Raw genomic sequence first — 27,880 nt, forward strand, 5'->3', positions numbered from 1 at the left:
GAATAACAGTGTTAACGTGAGGTGAAGGATAGGCTTGAGGCCTGCTTAAACTCAGTCTTTATTAGATTCTCCTCCTTTGGGACTACAGGTCCCAGCAACACTGTGTTAGGATCTAGAAATATGAAAATGCGTAATAGACTGTGGGAATTAGCCCTCTCACCAAACTGGATCTGAAGAATGTAACAAGTCTACTCCAGTGCACGCTTTCTGCCTTACCGGGCGGCTACGTCACACCGCTCCGCTCTGCACGATGAACCGGGTGCCTCTGATGCTCCAACAGGTGTCTCTGGATCCTTCCTGATCCAGCCACTCCGTCTCTCCAGCAATCAGATGAATGGCAGAGTCTGTATTTGTTCCTCTCTGCAGTGGCTGTAGGCTGTGCTCCCTGGAGACCTCCTCACAGGTCCTTACAGGCAGGCCATGCGTCCAGAAAGAGCAAGAAAATGGCCACGCGGGCTCTTTTATAGCCTGCCCAGCATGCAGTTCCGTACAGGGTGATCCTGGGTAGGTCATCCGGGATTCTGGGTAGATAGGTCAAAATAAAAAGTAAACAGTCACTTCCTGTCCCTTATTAAGTTTTATAGAGAAGGAAAATATTCCAAGTCCATTTCCTGGTTTTGGCCTCTAGATAGTGCCAAATACTAAGTTACAAGACTGTCCATAGCTTTACATGTAAAGCATTAATAGGCAAAAATATGCAATGTGGTTTACTACAGTTAACTGTAAGAAAGCAACACAGGAATACAAAAGTGGTATTCAGTAGACATGTGCAGAGAAAATATTTCGTTTCGGAATTTCGTTTTCGTCCGAAAACTTAATTTATTTAGTTACTCCCGAAATTCGTTTTTATTTATTTCGTTTTTCGTTCAAAAATTGCATGCGTCCGAAAATCCACATGAATTACGGTCGAATCTGTCTTGGAAGGCTTATGGTGTCTGTCGAATGTATAAAGAAGATTCGACAGAGCTAACTATATAGCATACTTTAGAACCCTATTAAAGTCTATGGGACTCCAACGTTCAAAATCTAAAGTGCTAATTTTAAAGGCTAATTTTCAAGTTACTGTCCTAAAAAGTGTTTGGGGACCTGGGTCCTGCCCCAGGGGACATGTATCAATGCAAAAAAAAGTTTTAAAAACGGCCGTTTTTTCGGGAGCAGTTATTTTAATAATGAATAAAGTGAAACAATAAAAGTGTAATATTCCTTTAAATTTCGTAGGGGGGGGGTTGTCTATAGTATGCCTGTGGGGGGCGCATGTTTCTGGTGCTTAGAACTGTCCCAGCACAAAGTGTCATTTATGCAGGAAAAAAAGTCCTTTAAAATCACTTGCAGCTATTATGAATTGTCGGCTCCGTAATACACTCATTGAAAGTCATTGATAAAAAAATAAATAAATAAAAAAGCGTGGGGGTCCCCCAAATTCAATTACCAGGCCCTTCAGGTCTGGTATGGATATTAAGGGGAACCCTGCCTCAAATTTAAGAAAAAATTTGACGTGGGGTTCCCCCTAAATATCCATAACCAGACCCTTCAGGTCTGGTATGGATATTAAGGGGAACCCCACGTCAAATTTAAAAAAAATTGACGTGGGGTTCCCCCTAAAAATCCATACCAGACCCTTTATCCGAGCACGCAACCTGGCAGGCCGCAGGAAAAGAGGGGGGGACGAGAGAGCGCCCCCCCCTCCCTCCTGAACCGTACCAGGCCACATGCCCTCAACATTGGGAGGATGCCACATGGTATGGTATGGATTTTTAGGGGGAACCCCACGTCAATTTTTTTTAAAATTTGATGCGGGGTTCCCCTTAATATCCATACCAGACCTGAAGGGTCTGGTTATGGCTATTTAGGGGGAACCCCACGTCAAATTTTTTCTTAAATTTGAGGCAGGGTTCCCCTTAATATCCATACCAGACCTGAAGGGCCTGGTAATTGAATTTGGGGGACCCCCACGCTTTTTATTTATTTATTTATTTTTTTATCAATGACTTTCAATGAGTGTTCTCTGTATTACGGAGCCGACAATTCATAATAGCTGCGAGTGATTTTAAAGGACTTTTTTTCCTGCATAAATGACACTTTGTGCAGGGACAGTTCTAAGCACGGGAAACATGCGCCCCTTCACAGGCATACTATAGACAACCCCCCCCCCCTACGAAATTTAAAGGAATATTACACTTTTATTGTTTCACTTTAATCATTATTAAAATCACTGCTCCCGAAAAAACGGCCGTTTTTAAAACTTTTTTTTGCATTGATGCATGTCCCCTGGGGCAGGACCCGGGTCCCCAAACACTTTTTAGGACAGTAACTTGCAGAATCTTTTCTCTCTGTCGAATATTTTCTCTATATAATCTTGGACTAATAGAGGTAAGGTTAGGCACATTCGACCACAGGTTCTATAGACACAGATTGTTGTCAGAGTCATGTCGAATCTCCTATTCTATATCGAACTGTTGTAACAATGAAAACGAAAATAAAGCATTTATTTATGTCGGATCTTTCGTTTTTCGGATTTTGTGCTTTCGTTATCGTTTGTCAAAACGAAAACGAAAATAGCTGAAATTCTGACGAAAATGCATTCGGACGAAAACGAATGCACATGTCTAGTATTCAGAACAATTATATGCATGGATTAGGGAGTCATCTCAGAATATCTGCATTTTTAACACTGCATAAAATATTTTCTTTAATACCGTAATTTACTAGTTTGCCAAAATGTACATTTATTTGCAATTTATATAAGAAGCTTATTTATTATGGCAATATTCTATTTTTTGCATTGTGTAAACCACATGCAATAACAAATAACTGCAAATTCTATAAATATATTCCCACACCCACCAATTATTCTCTGTTTTTAGTGTGAAATATAGGAATTATGTTTTGGGTTTGGCTTAAACATGAGTTCGACCCAAACCCAGCCTGTTCGCAAGTTGTGAAAAGGTGAACAATCTGTCCAGATTTGGTCAGTTCCCCTACCTGCCTGAACCTCTGGCTGATGCAGCTGGAACAAAAGAGAGAAAAAGCTGTGCAAATTAAACAAAAATTAACCAAAGGATATTAGTGATGAATCAACCTGGTGCCAAGACAGAAAAGTGTATATAATATGTGACCAAAACTCAGTAAAAATTTGATAGTCCAAAAAAATAAAAAATCCAATAAATCCAAGTGAAGAGTGAGTAGAAATCCTTGATAAACAGACACCACCTGATGTGATCCACCACCACATGAATAACGCGCTTACCGGAGGGCAAGCTTGGATAAGCCTGTATGATGGATTAGCATCCATACACCAAACCAGCAGCATCACCTCTCTGTAGTCAGCACCAAGGGTAAGCCAGGGATTCAGCAGGTACACAGAGCACACACCAATCAAGGGCTCATAGGGATGGAAGAAAGCCAACCATAGTGTGAATCCATATAGACAAATTTATTAGATATAAAAAATTGCACTTACAAGAAATAAGTGAAAAAAGGCATCCATTAAAAGCAGTTCGTCGGCCAGCTTGCATATACCCGTTCACAAACGGGTCGCGATGACGCCAGGACGTCATCCTCCCAACGTAAGTTTCGTCTACAAATGATGTTGTCTGATGTAGCTGGAAGTCTGTAATTTATTTGTGGTATTAGTAAGGGACTTCTTCCCACTAGATTATTTCACATTGTAAACAAGCTGGGATGAATCTCAGGTGAAGTAATTGACCAAATATGGTCAGAACCATTTTTGACTGACCAAGATTTCATGGAGCTGTTTACATTCCAGCAGTAACAGGGTCTTGTCATCTGCAACAGAAGTAGAGGCTGGGCAGATTTGTCATAGCAGTGTGGTGGCAGGTCTTCAGGCATTGCCATTATGATTGACTCGGGATCCACTTTGCTGGATGAAATGATTGACATTGGTTTTCCCTTGTGGGGCATGTCTTTTATTGGAGGGCATTGGTTTTCTTTTTAGTAAAGGAGGTTTTTACTGGTGCCTATGTTTAATTTGCTATTTAATTTTTTTTGTAATTGAATAAAAAGGGGTATTATGTATACTTTTACATGTGTGGGACAATATCTAGGGATCCCTTCTTTTAAGGGGGACTTTCAGATTCTGATAATTCACATATTTTGGAGGATAGGATGTATGTATGAAGCTTTTGTCCCCATCAATATAGGGGAAAGGGACCATAACGAGCAGAAGCTTTACCACTCCCCTTTACAATGTACCCTTCCAATGATAAGGTTAAAAATATTTATGAAAGGTTCCTCTTAAAAATGCAAAAAATACATTTCTCCAGGCATGCAGCAAGCCTGCAACCCTCCCTCCCCAATGTCAAGCGACGTAAATACAACATCAATAATGACGAGTGTTGACCAAAAACCCACCAGAACTATGATACAATAGCATTTGGAAACCTGAATCCTTAGTGACATTACAATTTGAAACTGAAGCTGGTGGGTATCTATCATTTAGAGGCAGTAGTGATAGTGCTGCTAAATGACAGAGTTTTGGCTGCATCAACAGGAGTTTAGAGCAGGCAAGTGAATTGGCCAAATTTTGGTCAATTTGTTCACCTTTTTGCTGAACTATAAATGGGCTGCATTCGGATCAAAATGAACTTCAATCCGAAACCAAAGCTCCTCCATAGTCATTACCATATTTAATGAAGCTACTTGTGATCCTAAGCCACTTTATTTACAAACAAAAGCAGGCTGTCGATCTGTCATTTAATGGCAGTAGTTTTTTTTTTTTTTTGTATGGTACTTTTAAAGGAGTGCGATGTACTAATGCAAAACTTCACGCTCAGGTTTAAAGCAACCCCCAAGGGCGGGGATTCCTAGTAAGTGATAGTCTAGCTGCCAAGAGTATATGTGTTGCTACTTTGCGATATACAGGGGGGGTAAGGTTAATGTTTATATTGAGTATAGCCAATTCTGGGGAGGCTCGGAGAGGGGTATCAATTACTTTGGAAATCAACCGAAAAACATCCTTCCAATATTCTTGTAAGGTAGGACAGTTCCAGAAAATATGAAGTAACGACCCTATTTGGTCGCACTTCCTCTAACAAGTAGCTGGGGTAGTACCCCCAAATTTTGATAAGAGCGACGGTGTTAGGTATCTCCGTTGGGTTCTTTTTTGGGTTAGTTCCAGTAGCGTGGAACAGGCTGTTGCCTTATGAATCGATTGGAGGGAGGTTATCCATTAGGATGGTGTAAAATGGCATCCTAGGTCTTGTTCCCATCTAGAGAGTGGGGATATTAGAGTAAATATATTCTTTTCACTTAATATGGGATAGATAGTTGATATACCTTTCATACCTGCAGTAGGGTTAGATAAGTAAGTCCAGATTTTGACGGGAATGCGGGCAAGGATCTGGGGGTTGGTGCTAAGGCAATGTGCCATTTGAAGGTAAGTAAACTGAGCGGGCGCTTGGAGATTGAAGTCCTTTTGAAGTTGATTGTACGGTTTCAAGGACACTTGGTCATCTAATATATTGATTTTAGTGTTTGCTGGTATATTCCATGATTTAATATGGAAGTTAGGGATCAATGTGTGGAGGATCGTCAGAAGTGGGTTTAATTTAGTGGTCGGGGTGTCTTTCCATTGGTATGCAATGGTACGGTGCCATGTCACGATGATGGCTTTAACTGTGGGCAGAAGGTAGGTAGGGACGGGTTGTTTGGGTCTTTGACTCAGTAGCCAGTGTTGTAGATTGGAATGAGATATAAGTGTTTTCTCTATGTTTCCCGAAAGTGTGGTGGGTGAGGGGCTGAACCATTCTTTCAGCTGACTTAGAACAGTGGTGTCGTAGTAGTTGTTGAGTTCTGGGATGGAGGAGCCACCTATCGATTTGTGTTTGATAAGTGTTTGTCTTGGACTTCGGGGGTTTCTTTTTCTGCCATAAGTATCGGCCCAGAATGCCTTGAAGTGAATTTACGTAGCTTCTAGGAAGGTGGATAGGGAGAGTTCTAAACAGGTATAGCAGTTTGGGTAGCACCAACATCTTGAATGCTGCAAGGCGACCTACCCATGAGAATTCAAATTTGCTTAGGGATTGTAGTTCCGATTTGAATTGTCTTTTAAAGGGATGGAAATTAGCATCGAATAATCTATTTGAAGTTTTGGTTAAAGTTACACCTAGGTACGGGATTCCGTCGTCAGTCCATTTGTAGGGATATGTAGTGGATCTAGGATCTAGGATGTGTGACTTGGTCTCATTCACTTTATAATATGAGATAGATCCGAATTCTTTTAATATAGTTTGTAGCCTTGGAAGGGAAGTAATAGGGTTCGTGAGTATAAGGATTATGTCGTCTGCGAATAGGCTTATACTATGGTCTGTCGTTCCGATACTTAATTATTGAACCCCTGGCAGAGCGAATTCGCTCTGACTCCTCTATCACAGGACTAAGTTAAAAATTAAGGGGGAGAGGTGGCATCCTTGCCTCGTGCCGTTCGAAATATCAAATGGGTGGGATAACATTTCATTGATATAAACTTGCACTGAGGGCTGCTTATATAGGGCTAGTATAGTGGAAAGGATGTGTCCTGCAAATCCAAACTTAGTCAATACTTGTTGGAGATATCCCCAATGGACCCTGTCGAACGCCTTCTCTGCATCCAAAGAAAGAAGCAGAGAAGGTGTTCGAGAGTGGTCCACATGGTGGATAATATTAATCAGGCGTCTGGTTGCGTCGGAAGTTTGTTATCCTTTGGTAAAGCCCGCTTGGTCTCTGTGGATGAGCAGGGGCATGTAAGTCATCAGTCTCGTCGCTATCGTCTTCGCATAAAGTTTTATGTCGGTGTTTAAGAGAGATATTGTTAGGGATGCACCGAATGGGTTTTTTGGTGCCGAAACCGATACCGAAAATGAAAAATACACTAGGCCGAAAACCAAAACCGATACCGAAACAGCACAGATACCGAAAATGACTGTTTTTAAAAAATATTTTTATACAGGAGGTGGTCAGAGACTGGGGACATGGTACAGGAGATGGTCAGAGACTGGGGACATGGTACATGAGGTGGTCAGAGACTGGGGACATGGTACATGAGGTGGTCAGAGACTGGGGACATGGTACAGGAGGTGGTCAGAGACTGGGGACATGGTACAGGAGGTGGTCAGAGACTGGGGACATGGTACAGGAGGTGGTCAGAGACTGGGGACATGGTACAGGAGGTGGTCAGAGACTGGGGACATGGTACAGGAGGTGGTCAGAGACTGGGGACACGGTACAGGAGGTGGTCAGAGACTGGGGACACGGTACAGGAGATGGTCAGAGACTGGGGACACGGTACAGGAGGTGGTCAGAGACTGGGGACACGGTACAGGAGGTGGTCAGAGACTGGGGACACGGTACAGGAGATGGTCAGAGACTGGGGACACGGTACAGAAGATGGTCAGAGACTGGGGACACGGTACAGGAGGTGGTCAGAGACTGGGGACACGGTACAGGAGGTGGTCAGAGACTGGGGACACGGTACAGGAGATGGTCAGAGACTGGGGACATGGTACAGAAGATGGTCAGAGACTGGGGACACGGTACAGGAGGTGGTTAGAGACTGGGGACACGGTACAGGAGATGGTCAGAGACTGGGGACATGGTACAGAAGATGGTCAGAGACTGGGGACATGGTACAGAAGATGGTCAGAGACTGGGGACATGGTACAGAAGATGGTCAGAGACTGGGGACATGGTACAGAAGATGGTCAGAGACTGGGGACATGGTACAGAAGATGGTCAGAGACTGGGGACATGGTACAGGAGATGGTCAGAGACAGAGGACGTGGTACAGGAGGCATCCCCCATTGCAGGCCAGTGTCCCCCATTGCAGGCCAGTGTCCCCCATTGCAGGCCAGTGTCCCCCATTGCAGGCCAGTGTGTCCCTTTGTGTCCCCTTTTGCATCCAGTGTGTCCCCTTGTGTCCCCTTTTGCATCCAGTGTGTCCCCTTGTGTCCCCTTTTGCATCCAGTGTGTCCCCTTGTGTCCCCTTTTGCATCCAGTGTGTCCCCTTGTGTCCCCTTTTGCATCCAGTGTGTCCCCCTGTGTCCCCTTTTGCATCCAGTGTCCCCCCTTGTGTCCGCTTTTGCGGCCAGTGTGTCCCCTTGCGGCCAGTGTGTCCCCTTGCGGCCAGTGTGTCCCCTTGCGGCCAGTGTGTCCCCTTGTGTCCAGTGTGTCCCCCTTTGCAGCCAGTGTGTCCCCTTTTGCATCCAGTGTGTCCCCTTGTGTCCCCTTTTGCATCCAGTGTGTCCCCTTGTGTCCCCCTTTGCATCCAGTGTGTCCCCTTGTGTCCCCCTTTGCAGCCTGTGTGTCCCCTTGTGTCCCCCTTTGCAGCCTGTGTGTCCCCTTTTGTTGCAGCCTGTGTAGGGAAGAGAGCCGCCTCCGCCGCCTGTTTGATCACAGCGCCGGGAACATCACAGCTTTCATTTCAATAGCTGTGTGTTCCCGGCCGCGCGCCGTCACACGCAGCCCCTCCCCCTTGTCCGGGCACTTTGATAGACAGATCATCCGTCCAATCCTGCGGATGATCTGTCTATCTAAGTGCCCGGACAAGGGGGAGGGGCTGCGTGTGACGGCGCGCGGCCGGGAACATACAGCTATTGAAATGAAAGCTGTGATGTTCCCGGCGCTGTGATCAAACAAGCAGCGGAGGCGGCTCTCCTGCGCTATACACCCCCCATGATGGGCGTCACCAGGGCGGGGGGTGGAGCCCCACCCCCACCCAGGCCACGCCCCATTTTCGGCTCCATTATCGGCCGTTTTTCTCTTTCGGCAAATTGCCGAAAAGGTCATTTTCGGCCGATATGTTTCGGCGGCCGAAATTTCGGTGCATCACTAATATTGGTCAAAAATTTTGGGGGACATCGGCCGTTTTGGCAGGGTGACCACTAGAGCTTTAAGCATTTAGGCAGGGAATGTCGAGGAGGAGGCAGCATCATTAAACAGTTGGCATAAGTGTGGAGATAAGATACAGTATCTTTAAGGAGTCTGTAGTATTCTGCTACCAGCTCGTCTAGGCCAGGGGATTCGCCATTTGGGAGGGATTCAATTGTTATGATTTCCTGTACAGTGAACGGGGCGTTAAGGACCTCAAGTTGGGTAGCGGTGAGAGATGGCAAATGGACTGTAGCTAAAAATTTCTGTATCAAGTCATGTGTAGGGTGGGGATGGCTTGGGTCTGTTTCCAAATTGTATAGTGTGTTGTAGTAGCAACTAAAGGCATCCACTATAGACTGGGGGTCTTGTAGTTTGGTCTTAGTGACAGGGTGGTGAAGGTATGGAATTTTGGATTTGATATGGCGACCCTGAATCCGTCTCGCCAGGGCTTTACTTGCTTTGTTATTATTATGATAGTATCTAGCTTTCAGTTTGTGGTATTGTTTTTCATATACGTCTAATAACACCGCCCTGTCGCAGTGTCAGAAGCTTTTGTTTTAATTGTGGGGTTGGTTGTAATTGATTTAGGGCATCAAGAGCTTTTATATCAGTGGTGAGGGAATCTATTTGCTGCGTCCTCCTCTTCCTAGCCTGGGCATTTCATTGTATGAGAATCCCTCTACAGAATGCCTTATGGGCACCCCAGAGGGTAGCCGAGTCTGACACCGAGCCCACATTATTTGTGAAAAATTCTGCAATCTGTTGGCTTAAGACTTTTGCTGAGTTAGGTGTTTTTAGAAGCTGAGCGTTGGCCCTCCATACTTTGTGCGTTGGTTGTGAGTTCACTAGTTGGAGTGTGATACTAATAGGGGCATGATCTTCCCATGTTATGGGCGCAATGTCAGACTCCACAACCCTCTGTAATAACCATTTGTCAGTAAATATATAATCGATACGAGTAAGTATTATGAACTGGTGAATGGTAAGAATATTCACGATCTCCTGGATGGTGACATCTCCAGGCATCGTAGAGATCATTTTTGAGTAAAAACGGTCCCATTGTGAGATGATGCCTCGTTTTGGGGTTAGATGTGTCCAGCTCTGGATCATGAATGATGTTGAAGTCCCCGGAGAGGACTAGAGAGCCCTTCTGTACCTTACGGATTTTCCACATTGTATTGTTCAAAAATGATAGTTGTTTGCAATTAGGCGCATAAATTGTCACTAGGGTTAGGGGAACAGTGTCAATGTTGTCAGGATGTGTCAGGATGAGGTAGCGGCCATTGATGTCTAAGATAGATTCCTGAAGTTTGAAGTTTACGGAGCAGTGTATAGCTATAAGAACCCCCCCTGGTTTTGTAAGTACCCGATGCACAGAAGATATGTGGAAAGTCAGGATGTGTGTATTTGGGTTCTTTGCCTCTTTTAAAGTGTGTTTCCTGCACACATAAAATTTGACAAGAGTGCATTTTGGCTCTGCACCATAGGGAGTTTCTTTTAGCCAGGTGGTTAAGCCCGTTGGCATTCAGAGATAAAACTTTCATGGTCATGTGGTAGTGGTGGTGATGCGATGTATCATAGTACTCACTAGATCCGATGGTAGGTGCAAGGGGATTCGGCTGTAGAGCAGTTGTGGTAGATCAAGGTGGGCGCTGTTACAGTGGCCTACTGCATTTTGAGGCCAGCGAAGGTGGTGCACTGGTATTGATGCACGGTGAGGTGCTGTGTACAAAAACAAAAAACAAACTAACAAACAAAGTGAACATAACCAAAAATAAACCAAAAAGTGCAGCAGTGTGGAATGTGCACATTGCTGCGGAGGGGAAAAGTCAGAGGGCCAATTAGTATGGATCCGACATAGGGAAGCATTGCGGCGGTTAGCTTCGTTGGACCAGGCAAGGTTTAGCGAACCTGTCAATGCCATTGAGGTGTGAGTCTCTCCAGGTTTTTTTTCGCTCCCACGGGAGGTGTAGGTTCCGTGATAATATCCCAGGTGTGGAGTAGCGCAGGCCCTTTTCGGCTGATGACACTATGTAGGAGGTACCATCTTTCTGTATAGAAAGCTTGGATGGCTGTTTCCATTTATATTTAATTTTATGGTTCGTTATTGTTGATAGCTGCCTTCTCATGTCTAATGTATGTTTAGACAGATCTGCAAATATTTGGAGGGCATTATACGGGTGCGGCAGTTGCCCCGTAGACCTGGCTTCGTATAAAACTTGCTCCTTAGTGTGATAAAAGTGGACTCTCATTAGTACGTCTCTGCGGGGGGGGTCTGTGGAGGCAAGAAGGACGGTTTTGGGATACGATGTATACAGTCGATTGTAAGCTCAATGGCCGGTAGATCCGGTAGTAGAGTAGAGAAGAGGTTGGTGGTGTATTTTTTAAGGTCTGGCGTTTGGATATTTTCGGGGATACCTCAGATTTTGAAGTTGTTCCTCCATGAGCGGTCTTCTAAGTCGGCCATTTTGGCCTTTATCCACGTCCTGTCTTCTAAGTTGTCGTCATGAGCATCTACCAGCTCATTAATGGTAGTGGTCATGTCCCCCATAGACTGTTCACTGTTGCTAACTCTATCTCCGAGGGTATGGAATTCTCTAGAGAATTTTTTTCCGATATCTGCTGGACTTGACAGAGTAAAGCGTCATGGCGGGCCTGAGTCTCCCCCACCTCCTCTACTTGCATGACCATAGTGTGGAAGTCCGCACGGAGCTCAGAGATGGCCACTGACGGAGCGCTTTTGATGTCTGCTGCGACCGCCCGAAGGTCCGCTATGCTCAGAGCCTGAGATTTGTGTGGATCAGGGGATTGTGCTTGCGGGCTGTGGCTCCTGGATCTATGCGCTGGCCTGCTTGGTGAGGGAGCCTTGTGCGCCGCGGCCTGCGGGTCCTGCGTGGTACCTCTGGGCCTAGCCCGGAATATCTCCGGGATATGCGGGCCGGGGTAGGCGTCTTGGCTCCTGGGTGATTGGGAATGGACCCCTGGTATGCCTTGCGGTGTGCTCCCCATATTGATAGCTAAAGGGACAGTCTTGTGGCTGATAGCTGGACCTCGTGGAATGGGAGCTCTGGTTTACGCATCCACCTTCCTCAGGCTCCAAGCCACGCCCCCTGACCTGTATCTTTTCCAATAGCTTTTTTGTTTGTTCTTCTCGGGCCTTCTTTAATCGGGAGCCATGTTTTATTAAGATTCCTCGAATTAAAGCTTTATGGGCTCTCCATGCTATTCCCGGGTCACTCCCCTCATTCTCATTAGTCTGGAAATACCAGTTCATTTCTTTAGTCAGATCCCCTCAGATTTCGGTATACTGTAATAAACATCTTCTTTTAAGCGCCATCTCCATTCTGTCGTTTTGGCTTGCACCCAGCAAAGAAATCCTAATCGTAACTGGCGCATCTTCTGACCAGGTTATATTTCCTATTGATATATCCTGTACCATAGGAAGTATCTGTTGTGGTGTTAAAAAAAAAAATTAAATTTGGGAATATAATTGATGGGGGTTGGAGAAATATGTATAATCCCTTTCCTCTGCGTGCAGGGCCTGCCAAACGTCTATCAATTGAAATTTGTGAAACTTCTGAAGAACACGCTTCCTAGTTCCACTAGGCACTGAAGAGGTTCCAGTGGAAGTGTCTAGTTTAGGATCTAGGGGAACATTAAAGTCCCCCCCCTAAGATCAATTCACTTAATTCCATTCGTTTTGATATAACTTTATCCAGAAAGCTATCTTGATGCACATTTGGGGCATAAACAGTAGCTAAGGTGACCTTTACACTACCTATAAAACCTTTGAGGAAGAGAGATCTTCCCCCTCAGTCCAGACATTTATCCATCAGAGACCAAGCAATTCAGTTGGAAATTCGAATAGCAACACTTTTTTAGTTTTAGCCTCCCAATTAGAGGCATGGTATACATTTGGTAAATGTCTATTCTGAAGATAGGGTAATACTCCCACCTTCAGGTGTGTTTCCTGGATCATTCCCACATCTGTATTAAGGTGTTTTAGGTCATTCAGTAACATTTTTACATTTTTCGGGAATATTAAGTCCTCTAACATTTAATGATGTTACCTGTAATCCCTCCATCCTCTCCGGACCAGGGCACAGCAAGAAAGAAAAGAAAAAAAAAGGGGGGAACAACTAAAACTAGCACCTACCCTAAGGGTACTTAGTTCCCCGTAGGTGTCGAGTGTAGGGAGTGACTAGCTATGGCCAGAGTGGCATAGCACCCCAGCTATTTCCTTACATATTTGTATCCTCTGATGCAGCTTAATTTTCCTATATCCCTCTCCACTCCCCCCCCCCCCCCCCATCCAGTTTAAATATCCCTTCTATAAACAATCTGTCCACTCTCCAACTGAATGTTTTCCATCCCCCCTACAGACTTCTACTATCACATTTATCTATGTCTACTCTAGAGTGCAGCCTCAAAAATAAATTTTACATCACATCATTAAAACACATATTGGCTCCACTGTCATTTTATCATTTTTGTTCTCCTGCCATTCCGTGGGGGGGTGGGGGTGGTATTACTCCTCACCCCTGTTAAGAGGCATCACATAGCATAAACAAGCCCACCAAATAGATCTTTCCCTCTCTTATCCTCTTCTTCCTCACCCCCCATCCCACAGCACAGGATATTTAATATAATATAGTGGTACCCTATCACACCATATGCTTCCCCTATCCCCCACCCCCTCCCCTCTATATACTTCTCCCTCCACTCCTCATCACTACCTCCTTCCCACTTAACCTAAACAATGGGGAGTCCCGAGAATGGGTACAGCCCCCATTGGCCTCTGTTCCCACTCCTCCCCCTTCAATCCATTGCCCTCCCCATCCTTCCTCCATCTCAAAATGCTACCATAGCATAGGGGGTGATGTTTTACATCTATTTTTAAATTAATTTGTCTTATTTATATCAAAATATATGCTTGCCCCACCCACTTATTCTAATCACCTCCCTTGTGTCCCTATGATTCCTGTTTAAATTCCCCAATCACACTTCTTCCAAACCATAAACTATATATGTGATTTGTATATGATATGTGCATCTTATATCTTCTTCCATATTTATGACCCTTACCTATTATCTTATCTCCCTTCCTTCCCCTCTTCCTCCCGCCCCATCTTACTGTTATGTACCGCTCTCCGATTTGAATCCAGTAGCATCCGAGATGCACCAATTCCTCCCGGTGCACTCCAGTTGTCTTGGCCTCATTTCATTCTGTGCTTCACAGTACGACTCATTGTTTGTTGATTCATGCCTATATCATGGCAAACATTTCACTCATTTCATTTTACGCACCTGTCACTTTGAGTCGAATCCACTCAAACCAACAACGTATCGATTCGCACCCATCATTTCAGCCTTACAGGTATCGTTCGCATGTTGCCTTTCATTCCCCCCAGCTCCAGCAGTCACTTCATATCGAGTCCTTTGTGCATTCTCTATTTTCTTTAAACACGGCTGCACGAATGTTCGACCTCTGACGACTCTATGACACGAAAAAGAAAACACACCCCGTCTTCCTTCGAAGTTCAGTCATGGTCTCAATTCATTCATTAAAACCTTCACCTCACTGCTACTTCCCCTTATAGTCGCACAATCCGATTCATGTTGGTTTCATTTCATACACTTTACAACCAATTCGTATCAGGATTCATTGCATACAATTTACAAATGGTTTGTTTCACATTTGGGTTTCATTTCATACACGTTACAGCTGAATCTAGTCGCGTCCATGGCATAACGATTCGTATTGGATCCATTTCATACTCTCCACAGTCTTCTTTATATCTGATTAATTTCATAAACTCTACAACCGGTTTGTATCAGATTAATTTCATACAACTGATTCGTATTGGATTAATTTCATATAATTTACAACCATTTCGTATCGGATTAATTTCATACTCTACAACAATTTATTTCAGATCCATTTCATACCCATCACAGTTTGATTTGAATCTAGTCACGTCAGCGGCTCAACGATTCGTATCCGATTTATTTTCTCACACTCTTGAGCACAGGTACAACCAGTAAGAGTTATGCAGCGTACACACGATCAGACTATCCACCCGTGTGTGGGCTCTGGCGGACTTTTTTTCCCCCCAAAAGTCTGGTGGACTTAGAAAGTAGTTTTGACTCAAATTGTCTGGCGGACTGCAAGTCCGGCAGACAATCTGGCCGTGTGTGCTAGTCCGTCGTACTTTTGAAATGAACGGACTTTCCCGCACATGGAGGAAAGTCTGTTCGTTCATTTTGAACGTGGCTCCAGGTAACCGGGAATAGAGAAGGAAGTCGATATCGCCGCCTACGATGGCGAGATTGACACATCGCTGGCTCCGTCACCTGGTATGGACTTAAAGGGGAAGCCCTATGCCCAAAAAAATGCCGTTGGGGGTCCCCATATAAGACTCTTATCCGAGCACGCAGTCCGGCCGGTCAGGAAAGGGGGTGGGGACAAGCAAGCACCCCCCTCCTGAGCCGTACAGGCTGTGTGCCCTCAAAATGGGGGGGGTGCTTTGGGGAAGGGGGGCCGCGCAGCCCCCCCACCCCAAAGCACCTTGTCCCCATGTTGATGAGGACAAGGGCCTCTTCCCGACAACCCTGGCCGTTGGTTGTTGGGGTCTGCAGGCGGGGGGCTTATCAAAATCCAGGAGCCCCCTTTAATAAGGGGGCCCCCAGATACCGGCCCCCTAACCTATGTGAATGAGTATGGGGTACATTGTACCCCTACCTATTTACCTGGTAAAAAAATGTAAAAAAAAAAACACCACACAAGGGTTTAAAATGTATTGCACAGCTCCGGGGGTCTTCTTCTGTCTTGGGGGATCTTCTCGCCGGACTCCTCCGCTATCTTCTGCTAGCTCTTTCACTAGCGGAGGAGCCCAGCTTTCTTCTTCTTCCGACTCCGGGGGTCTTGTCCCCCTCTTCGGTTCTTCTTGCCGGGCCTCCACTTTCTTCCTTTTTAGCTCTTTTTTACTAGCGATGGCCTCTTTCCTCTGCGGCCAGAGAGGGCGTTGAGTCAACATCTCAAGGAAGAAGAGAAGGAGGTGGCGATAGAAGACCGGGCCATCGCTAGTAAAAGAGCTAAAGGAAGAAAGCGGAGGCCCAGCAAGAAGAATCGAAGAGGGGGAGAAGACCCCCGGGTGACAAAGAAGAAATCCGGGCTCCTCTGCTAGTAAAAGAGCTAGCAGAAGATAGCGGAGGAGTCCAGTAAGAAGACCCCCCGGAGCTGTGCAATAAATTATTTTAAACCCTTGTGTAGTGTGTTTTTTTTATTTTTTATTTTTTTTACCAGGTGAATGGGTAGGGGTACATTGTACCCCATACTCATTCACATAGGGTGGGGGGGGCGGTATCTGGGGGCCCCCTTATTAAAGGGGGCTCCTGGATTCCGATAAGCCCCCCACCCGCAGACCCCGACAACAAACGTCCGCGCGGCCCCCCTTCCCCAAAGCTCCCCCCATGTTGAGGGCACGCGGCCTGGTATGGCTCAGGAGGGGGGGCGTTCGCTCGTCCCCACCCCCTTTCCTGACCGGATGGGCTGCATGTTCGGATAAGGGTCATATATGGACTTCAGGGGGACCCCCACACCGTTTTTTTCGGCGTAAGGCTTCCCCTTTAAGTCCATACCAGGTGATGGGGCCAGCGACGTATCAATTTCGCCTCCGTGTGTGGGCAAGTCCGTTCATTTCAAAAGTCCGGCGGACTCCCATAGTCCGGCGGACCTAGTCCGCCGGAAAAGTCCAGTTGTGTGTGGGCAGGTCCGCTTGTTTGGAAAGTCCAGCGGACTTTCCAACGGTTTGTCCGCCGGGCTAAGTCCGGTGGACAGTCTGATCGTGTGTACGTGGCATTACAGTTCATTCATACACATTACATTTTTCTGCTATCCCTTGTTTTCGCCTTTTCAGTAGGTTACTATCTTGCAGACATCGCTACTTTCTGATTATGCCATTACGATTGAACTAAATGTGAGTTTAATTTTATTAAGATTTTTTTAATAAATTGGATGTTAAAACGGTATCACGCTATGTTAGTCTTTTACTTTCATGGTCTATGATACCTGAGCCCCCTATATTCGTGGGATGAGTACTACAGGAGGATTGTCATGGATGACCTCATGATCTGAAGATTTGCGGGAGACTACATACTAGATGTACGAACCTACTGGCCTAAACGACTCGAGAGGCGTAAGCCTTCCTGAGTCCACGTCATTTGGTAAGCCTCCTCTCCCCTTCTCTATTGCGGTGGTGGTGGTATTACTCTACACTAGGGATGAGCCGAACACCCCCCCGGGTTCGGTTCGCATTCAGAACTTTCGAAACGGACCGCAAATTCGTACGAACTGAACCCCATTGAAGTCTATGGGACTCGAACGTTCGAAATAAAAAGTGCTAATTGTAATGGCTAATATGCAAGATATTGTCCTAAAAAGGGTTTGGGGACCTGGCTCCTGCCCCAGGGGACATGGATCAATGCCTAAAATGTTTTTAAAAACAGCCGTTTTTGCGGGAGCACTGATTTTAATGACAATTAAAGTGAAAAAAAAAGTTAAATATTCCTTTAAATATTGTGCCTGGGGGTGTCTATAGTATGCCTGTGAAGTGTCACGTGTTTCCCGTGTTTAGAACAGTCCCTGCACAAAATGACATTTAACGGAAAAAAAGTAATTTAAAACTGCTTGCGGTTTTAATGTAATATCTGGTTCCGGCAATATGGATGAAAATCATTGAGAAAAATGGCATGGGTAGCCCCCCCTGCCCATTACCAGCCCCTTTGGGTCTTGTACGGATATTAAGGGGAACCCCGTATCTATATTAAAAAAGGAAAGACGTGGGGCCCCCAGGCCCTATATACTCAGAACAGCAGTATACAGGCGGTGCAAACAAGACAGGGACTGTGTAGGTTTGCTGTGTTAAGTAGAATCTGTTTGTAATTTTGAACTGGTATATTTTTAAAGTGTAGCTCCAGTCAAAAAATCTATTTTTAAGCTTTTTGGAAAACATAGGGAAGGGTTATCACCCCTGTATAATTTGTTTTGCCGTCCGTCTTTTTTCATCTCACTTCCTGTTGTCTTCTTCCGTTTGCAAGTAGCCGACGTTTGTAAGTTGGATGTTTGAAAGTAGGGGCCTGCCCTATATGCTCTGCAGAAATGGCTGGAGCGCCCTGCTGTGAACGATTATATCAAGAATTGTAATTACATGCCATTGATGAGCAGTGGTAGAAAAATTGGGCCTTTGGTGGTTGTGGTGCTGGTGCTGGTGCTGGTGCCATAACACTAAGTCCTCACAGTTACTCTCGTTGGGCACAGGAACGGGCCCTGCTGTGAAATTATATATCAAGAATTACATGCCCCTGTTAAACAGGGGCTGAAAAATTGGGCCTTAGGCACTGGTGCTGGTGCCACGACACTGCAACCTCTCCCATATACTCTAGTTGTAGTGCAGGAATGAGCCCTGCTGCAAAGCATTGCATCAAAAATTGTAATTAAATGCCCCTGTTAAACAGGGGCTGAAAAATTGGTCTGGTGGCATCACCCAGAACCAAAAATGTTCTTCCAACATATCAGCGGAGGAGGAAGAGGATAGACAGTCAACATAACAGGACAGTCACTCAGCATCAGCATAGGCAGTCTTGAAGGGATGTGATATTTAAAAAAAAAAATTATTCGGTTACATCAGCTTCAGGTGCTTAGTAGCTGTGGGTGATCCAAGACTGATTCATCTTTATGAAGATCAGTCGATCAACCGAGTCGGTGGACAGGCGCACCCTGTGATCGGTAACAAAGCCACCAGCAGCACTGAAGGTGCGTTCCGAAAGAAAGCTGGATGCAGGACAGGCCAGTAGCTCATTTGCATACTGTGCAAGCTCTGGCCAGTGATCCATCCTCAAGACCCAGTAAGCCAGAGCATTTTCGGTGGGAAAGGCGTCCAAGTCTGACCTTGCCCCTAGGTATTTCTGCACCATGTAAATCAGACGCTGGCGATGGTTGCTGGAACCGATCATACCTTGGGGTTGCGGACTAAAAAATTGTCTGAAAGCATCGGTCAGACGGCCACCTTTTCCACCGCTCCTTCTGACGGATGCCTCAGCAACACGTTGACCAGGACCAGGAGTTTGTAACCTCCCAGTCTCTGGGAACGCATTGCACAGACCTTTTTGCAAGGCCTCCCGGAGATGTCTCATCCTCTGCTCCCTCTGCGATGGCAAGATAAGGTCGGCAACCTTACCCTTGTACCGTGGATCAAGGAGAGTGGCCAGCCAGTAATGGTCCCTCTCCTTGATCCGAAGAAAACGGGGATCCTTCCGCAGGCTTTGCAGGATCAGGGAGGCCATGCAGCATAGGTTAGCTGAGGCAATCGGTCCGGAGTCCTCTGGGTCACGAAGGACAACATGATCCGCAGCTACCTCCTCCCAGCCACGTACAAGTCCACGGGTTTTTTGGGACTCTAAATCATCTCTATAAGACTGCTGCTGATGCTAAGTGCCAGCCTCCACTTCCATGCTGACACAATCATCCTCCTCCTTCTCGTCCTCTTCCTGTGTGATGGGTGGGACAGCAGGAACACTGTCTGGATAAAGGGGGCCTTGAGAGGCAAGGAAGTCTTCCTCTTCCTGCCTCTGTTCTGCCTCAAGTGCCCTGTCCATTATTCCATGCAGCGTATGCTCCATCAGGTGGACAAGAGGTGCACTGTCACTGATGCATGCACTGTCACTAATGCATTCACTGTCACTGCTCACCATCCTTGTGGCCTCCTCAAATGGTGACAGGACAGTGCATGCATCCCTGATCGTGCCCCACTGGCATGGTGAGAAAACACCAAGCTCCCCTGAACCTGTCCTGGTGCCGTAGTCGCACAGGTACTTATTGATGGCCCTCTGCTGCGTGTGCAGCCGCTGCAGCATGGCCAACGTTGAGTTCCACCTGGTGTCCCTGTCGGAGGGCGGAGAGGGGGTTGGTGCCATTGTCGCAAACCACCATTCCTGGCTTAAGCTGGCGTGGCGTCAACCACCTCTCAGCCTGCCCCTGCAGAGCTGACATAATATCTGCCCCAGTGTGGCTCCTGTCCTCCAAACAAACCAGCGCAAGCACGACATGGCATTGTTTTGCCTGCATAATTTTGTAGCCTCTTGAACGCCTACGGAGCACTGCTGGTTCTGAGGACAGAGCACTGGAAGAGGCCACGGAGGAAGAAGAAGAGGAGGGGGTGGAGGAGAGAGGTGTGTCACAACCAGTAGTAGCATTTTGGAGGCATGGTGGCAGAACAACCTCCAACACTACTGCACCTTGTCCTGCATCCTTTCCAGCTGCTAGAAGAGTGACCCAATGGGCCGTGAAAGACAGGTAACGTCCCTGTCCATGCCTGCTGGACCATGAGTCAGTGGTAATATGCACCTCACCGCTGACCGCCCTGTCCAGCGAGGCAAGGACATTGCCTTTCACATGCTGGTAGAGAGCCGGAATCGCCTTCCATGAGAATAAGTGGCGTTTGGGGACCTGCCACTGAGGAACCGCACATTGTACAAACTTACGGAAGGGGGCCGAGTCTACCAACTGAAAAGGCAGCAGTTGTAGTGCTAGCAATTTAGCCAAGCTAGCATTCAACCGCTGGGCATGTGGATGGCTGGGAGTGAACTTCTTTCGACGGTCCAGCAGCTGGGGCAGGGAAATTTGCCTGCTATAATCGGACGTGGATGTACTGCTAGTAGAGTGTCCAGCAGTACTTGGCTGTGACACACCTAATTCTACACCTTCATTCCTCTCAGAGCAGGTTTCAGAGAGGACTGAAGGTCTAGTGGGGTTGGAGATACCAGCTGATGAGGAGCAAGGAGAGGTCCGCTTTATTCTTTGGTGTGGGTCTTTGAGGTACGCTTGCCAATGAGCTGCATGGCAGGTCAACATATGTCTGGTCAAGCATGTGGTGCCCAAGCGGCTGATGTTTTGGCCACGCGAGATACACTTGAGACATATGTTGCAAATAGCAGCAGTGTGATCTGATGCACTCGTCTCAAAAAAGGCCCACACCAAAGAACTTTTAGAATAACGTGCAGAGGCAGCGCCCTGCACAGGCGGAGCTCTGCGGTGTGATTCAGTCGGTGTGCTGCCCCTAAGCTGGCCCCCGGAGGGCATCCTGCCTCATTGGACATGTGCCGCCTCCTCCTCCTCCTCCTCCTCCTCTTCTCTCCTACCAGGCACCCACGTGGAGTCAGTGCCCTCATCATCCCCTCCCTCTTCATCGCTGGAGCAAACCTGGCAGTATGCTGCAGCTTGTGGAACATGACTGCCAGATTGCTGTCCTTCTTCAGCATCCCCTCTCTCTGCACTCACACTACTGCCTTCCTCTAGCTGAGTATCATCATCAGAGCCTACAAAACACTGGGCATCCTCCTGGAGCATGTACTGAACACTGTGCTCAAAGAGTTCAGGGGACTTCTCAGGAGGCCGTGGTGGGTCTAGGGAAGGACTCACTGATGATGACATTGAGGCGAGGGAAGACGATGCGTTGGCAGCTTCTTTGCTAGTACCCTGAGCCTGGGTGAGAGAGGATGAGGAGGATGAAGAGGGCTTGGTCATCCACTCTACCAAGTCTTCGGGATGATGCAGCTCAACATGTCCAGCTGCCGAAAAGGACAAGCGTGTCCCATGGCCACGTGCTGATGATGACGATGCACCGCGTGCACGACCAGCACTGTTGTCTCTAGACACAGAGCCTGCTTGCCCTATTTTATCGGCTCGCGCCTGTCTGCCTCTCCTTGTTGGCCTTCCAGACATGGTAATGGCCTGAAGGGAGATGGGAAAACCAGCAATTGGGTAGTGTATATTTTGCTGGAGGCACACAACACCCACTAACTCCTGCAGATGCCTTTATTATAGAACAGGAATTAAAGGGTAGATACTGGTGTATTCTGTGCTGTGCTGGAGGCACACAACACCAACTAACTCCTGCAGATGGCAGATGGCTCAATTAGAGAAGAGCTATATAGGTAGATAATGGTGTATACTGCGGCCAGGGCACACAGACAACACCCACAATCTCTTACAGCTGACTGCAAGCTCTATTACAGAAGAGCAATATAGCTAGCTATATAGGTGGATATAATGGTGTATAGTGCGGTCAGGGCACACAGACAACACCCACAAACTCCTTCAGATTGCTAAAAGCTCAATTACAGAAGAGCAAGAACGCTAAATCGGCTGATAACGAACGGTGTATACTGTGTTGAAGGTACACAGAGAACACCCACTAACTCCTACTCCACGCTGGCGGCCTTATATAGTGTGGGGTGTGTACTACACAGCTTGAGCTATGATTGGCCACAGGCATCCTGCCTGTGGCCAATCATGGCTCTCCTCGCTGCCGGCGCTGTGATTGGCCAAGCATGCGGGGGTCACAGTGCATGCTTGGCCAATCATGAGCCAGCAATGCACTGCGATGGCGCAGTGCATTGTGGGCCATGAGCGCCACACGAATTTGGCGCGAACGGCCCATAACGTTCGGTATTCGCCAAACGGGCAAACAGCCGATGTTCGAGTCGAACGTATGTTCGGCTCGAACACGAAGCTCATCCCTAGTACCAGGGGTCTAAGTACGTTGCCACCCAGTACTGGTCCTTGACCCTTATGCTTTTTATACAGGGGTCCCTGTTAAAACACTGGAGCATGAAGGCCCCCATTTGCACTAAACTGGAAGCGGTGTGGTGGCCAGGCTCCTGCTCATCATCCAGGATAATGTTGTCCTCCTCGTTCTCCTCTCCCCATCCACGCACAACAACAGGGATCCCAGAGAGGTTTAAAGCATGCTCTTCTTGCTCCTCCTCATCCGCCCCTGCACCATCCTCCTCTGACTCCTCTTCAGACTCCTGTTGTTGACTTGTCTCAAATAGAGTAGCCCCCCCTGGGAATTCATCCAGCATTGCGACTTCCTCATCTTCCCGCTCCTGCTCCTCCACGGCTTAATCAATGACACGACGCAATGCATGCTCCATAAAGAAGGCATAAGGTACCATGTCACTGATGGCGCCATGGCTGCGACTGGCCAGTTTGGTGATCTCCTCAAATGGCCGCAGAAGTCTGCATGCGTCGCGCATGAGCAGCCACTGGCGTGGTGAAAAAAACCCCAGCTCCCCAGAACCTGTTCTGCCACAGAGTTCATACAGGTAGACGTTAACTGCACGTTTCTGCTGGAGCAGCCTATCAAGCATATAGTTGGTTGAGTTCCATCACATCGGGCAATCGCAAATAAGACGTCTGACCAACAGATTGTGTCGCCGCTGAATGTCAGCAAGGCGAGCCATGTAAGATCTTCTGAAATGGGCCGAGATTTTCCTTGCCTGCCGCAGGATGTCCTGGACCCCAGGGTATTTGACAACGAATCGCTGCACGACCAAGTTTAAGACGTGTGCCATGCACGGCATGTGCGGCATTTTGCACTGTTTCAATGCGCTAAGCAGATTGGCACCATTGTCACACACCACTTTACCAACTGTCAAATTGAGCGGTGTTAGCCACTGATCTGCCTGTGAACGCAAAGCTGAAAGGAGTGCCGGGCCAGTGTGGCTCTTGGCTTCCAGGCACAACAGACACAGCACTGCATGGCAACGTCACACCTGGTATGTCAAATAGGTTCTGGGGAGCTTGGGCGGTGCAGCGGAAGAGACACTAGCAACGGAAAAAGAGTCAGCCGAGGAGGGGAGGGAGGAGGATGAAGTAGGAGGAGAAGAAGAGCCAGGCCTGCATGCAATCCGTGGCGGTAAAACCAAATCTACACAGGTGCCATGGGTTACATGCTTGACGGCCATCAGAAGGTTAACCCAGTGGGCATTAAAAGTGATATACCTTCCCTGCCCGCGTTTGCTAGACCACGTGTCTGTGGTCAGATGTATCTTGGCACCGACACTGTGTGCCAGAGATACATTCACTTGCCGCTGAACATGGCCATATAGCTCTGGGATGCCCTTCTGTGAAAAATACTTCCTTCCTGGGACCTTCCATTGTGGTGTTCCAATGGCCACAAATTTTTGAAAGGCCTCCGAGTCCATCAGTTTATATGGCAGTAGCTGGCGGGCTATCAGTTCTGACAAGCCAGCCGTCAACCATTGGGCAAGAGGGTTATCCGGCGTCATCATTTTTTTACGCTCGAACATTTGGCCCACGGAAGCCGGCCTTTTTGCAGAAAAAAACGTGAGCTTGGCATGATGGAAGGTGGAGTGGAGGACAATTGTGAGGAGAGAGGAGAAGGAGAAGTAGAAGACGAGGCTGGACGGTGAGAGCTTGGAGTGTGGCTTTGTGTGTTCCGTTGCTCCCACTGGGCTCGGTGATGGCAGCTCATGTGCCTTCTTAAGGCGGTCGTCCCTAGGTGAGTGTTGGGCTTACCTCGACTTATGCGTTGACTGCAAAGATTGCAGATGGCAACACTATTGTCAGCAGCGGACACGTTAAAAAAATCCCACACTGCGGAGCCATGTGCCGGCGTCCTGGGAGCGCCAGATGTGACCGTACATGGTTGATGCCTCGCTCCTGATACATTCGCATTCTGCTTTGTCCTTCCTGTGCAATTTAAGTTATTCCTGCTTCTCCTCCCTATCTGCTGGTCCATATCTCCCTCTGAACTCCCCTCCTCTTCCTCTCTTGTGGGCACCCACGTGGCATCACTAGACATGTCATCATCGACGTCACCTTCCCCACTGCTATAAGTAGAGATCTCGGAGTAGGCAGCAACAGCGGTGACAAACCTCCTCCTTGGGCTGATCTGGGTACTGTCGTCAGACTGCTGAGTGGCAGTTGTTGCTACCTCCTCTTCCTGATCCAATGCCAAGAGTGGCTGCGCATCGGAAATGTCTTGATATGGATCAGAAAATAATTCCTGTGACTCAAGCGGAAGGTATATGGTGGTATTGGTGGTAGTGTCTTTGGGGGTGCACATAGCAGAGGGTGCAGATCGAGAGGATGAGGAGGGTGCAGAAGAGAAAGGCTGAGTGAGCCACTCAACCAAGTCTGGTGCGTCCTTTGACGTAATCGCATGCACCTTCTGCAATTTGCCACTTTGGCTCAAGTCTGTTGCTCCTGCCCTACCCCTACCACCCCTGCAGAAGGGCCTGCCTCTTTCTCTGCCTGTCATTTTTTAAATGACCCTGTGACAAAAGTCTCTAGAGAAGTGCAGTATGTATGTGGAAGAAGGTATATAACACCTCGCTTCAATCTGTTGCTTTTGGGGGGCCACTGGTATATCACACCAGTTATAATAATTTTTTTTAATTGCGTTTGTCACTCTTTGTAGTATCGCTGCAGAACCACTCAGCAGTCACAATACTGCAAAGTTGAAATGCACTATACTATGCTTTCTATATGTACAAGTATTTTATACATGAATTACACACCTATATACTGCACACCAAATAGTACACCTATACCAGTCCTTACAAGGACCTTTGTGGACCTCGTAGCTAGTGATTTGCGGACTATCCCTCAGTCCCTACACTGATAAAGACTGCTGCAGAATAGGGCAGCAGTCAGCAGCAGTGCACCACAACCTTATATATTGTACACCTATACCAGTCCTTACAAGGACCTTTGTGGACCTAGTAGCTAGTGATTTGCAGACTGTACCTCAGTTCCTACACTGATAAAGGACTGCTGCAGAATAGGGCAGCAGTGCACCAGCACCCTATATATTGTACACCTATACCAGTCCTTACAAGGACCTTTGTGGACCTAGTAGCTAGTGATTTGCAGACTGTACCTCAGTCCCTACACTTATAAAGGACTGCTGCAGAATAGGGCAGCAGTCAAGTATAATATTATTTCTATATTTGGAAGAAAGTATATTATACCTGTACAGCCCTATATACTGTACATCTATACCAGTCCTTAAAAGGACCTTTGTGGACCTAATAGTACTTGCTAGTGATTAAACTTACTGTCCCTGCTGCACATAGCCTCCTGTCCCTCCCTGCACTGACAAAAGACAGGCTGCTGCAATCACCAGCACAGCAGTGCACTGAACCCTATATACTGTAGTACACCTATACCATACCAGTCCTTAAAGGGACTTTTGTGGACCTAATAGCTAGCGATTTGTGTCACTACAGTCTCTCCACTGCTCTACACAGAAACCTCTTCCTATAATGACATAAGACAGAATGTAAAATGGCCGCCAGATCAGGTCTATTTATAAGGTAGGGGGAATGTCCAATTGTCCATGTGCTGAAATGTATCAATTGGCTGTCCTGTACCGCATGATGGATGTGTCATCATGGGTCAAAGTTCTTTCACACTGTAAACACATATGTCCACCGGGCGAACAGCGGCAATAGTCTGCCAATCGGGCGAATCGCAAACACGGAAAATTCCCCACGAAACGACCGCCGGGCGAACAGTTCGGCCATCCCTAGTGAGGGGATCATATTTTGATCAACCCTCATCACAAAAATGAAGTAATATCCTTAATTACAAGGATATTGAGAAAATGGATAACAGGTGCCGCAGGTTCTGCCCCCCACCGCCGGCGAACAGAGGGAGACAGTGACCGCCAAAGCCCTGATTGCTGTCATCACCTCCGCCGTAAACTATGTGACGCCTGGAGGGGAACAGGGATGCCGCCGGCAGGGTGATCACTCCCACCTGTGGCCAAGACCTAGACTCAGCCACCTAGTGGGACGAAATGGGAGTGCAGATGACAAAGCTCTCCACCCTGCCAGGAAGACTCGTAGGGAAACAGGATCCCCGACCCAGGGCAACATGCGGCAGTAGAGGGCTCAAAGGGATCCAATGATCTGAAATGCATGCGGGGAAGTGTTGAACAAGAGGCATAAAAAAACAACGAGCTCACAGGATTGCACAATGTATGGTATAACAATATCAATGAAAACCAAAATAATTACTCATTAATTGTATAACAGAAATGTTCTAGGCTGTACACAATGAATTCTAGTGGTATACTTCAAAAGGAGATAGTTACTCAATCCATCTAAAAATCACCACATTGGTTAATCATTTGAGGGGATTTGTTGAGAGGAGATACTTCCCGAATTCAGAGAAGGGGGAAGCACGTGATTGGTCTGAAGGGTGATTGGTCTGTTCCATAGAAGGCCTTTTAGAATTAAATAATGACCATCAGTGTCCGCTATCGAGTCGGTTATTTCTATGGGGCAATGTTTTGCTATTAGGATTGATACTCCTTTTGACTTTGAGGTGGGGTTTGAAGTGGGGAAAGCAGTCATGTGCATTGTCTAATTTAGGCTGGCAATTTGTTTTAAAATGCATTTCCTGTAGATAGACAATGTCTGCTTTATGGCTTTTCATTGAAGCAAGTACCTGCAAGTGTTTTTCAGGAACGTTTAGGCCCTTGGTGTTTAAGGAGAGAAGTTTTAGCGTTATGCCACGTACACACGACCAGACTTTTTGACGGCAAAGGTCAGGCGGAACAAGTCTGTCTGACAATTCGCTCGTGCATGGGCTCCATCAGACCTTTGCTTGCCAAAAATCCAGTGGACTTTAGAAATAGAATATGGACCGAGAAATTCATTTATGTGCATGCTAGTCCAACAGACAAAAACTGACGCTAGGGCAGCTATTGGCTACTGGCTATGAACTTCCTTATTCTAGTCCGGTCATACGCCATCACGTTCGAATCCATTGGATTTTGGTGTGATTGTGTGTGTCCAAGTCCGTTCATTCGGAAAGTGCGCCGAAACTTCGCCGAAAGTCTGTCCGGAAGACTGTCGGACCTAGTCTGTCAAAGTTCGGTCGTGTGTACGCGGCATAAGGTTTTTTTTTTTTCGAGGTCTTATGAGTAGGGATGAGATCGGTGTTCGAGTCGAAGCATGTTCGACTCGAACAATGACTGTTTGCCCATTCGGTGAAGCCAGAACTTTGTGGGCAGTTCGCACCATATTCGTGGGCCGCTCGGGGCCCACAATGCACTGTGCCAAGACTTGGTAGAGTGGATGACCAAGCCCTCCTCATCCTCTCACCCAGGCTCAGGGTACTGGCAAAGCAGCTGCCAAC

At 47.1% G+C, this 27,880-nt stretch overlaps 1 protein-coding gene across 1 annotated transcript in view; it reads left to right on the forward strand.

Moving 5' to 3' along the window:
- The window catches only part of LOC143940230 (dehydrogenase/reductase SDR family member 4-like), a 185,905-nt gene that overhangs the window by 2,561 nt on the left and 155,464 nt on the right, over positions 1-27,880 (forward strand). The gene's annotated exons all lie outside the window — the stretch shown is intronic.

This window comes from Lithobates pipiens, unplaced genomic scaffold (genome assembly GCF_037356315.1).
Source record: "Lithobates pipiens isolate NorthernLeopardFrog02 unplaced genomic scaffold, aLitPip1_a1.2 Scaffold_3, whole genome shotgun sequence".
Taxonomy (NCBI): Eukaryota; Metazoa; Chordata; class Amphibia; order Anura; family Ranidae; genus Lithobates; species Lithobates pipiens.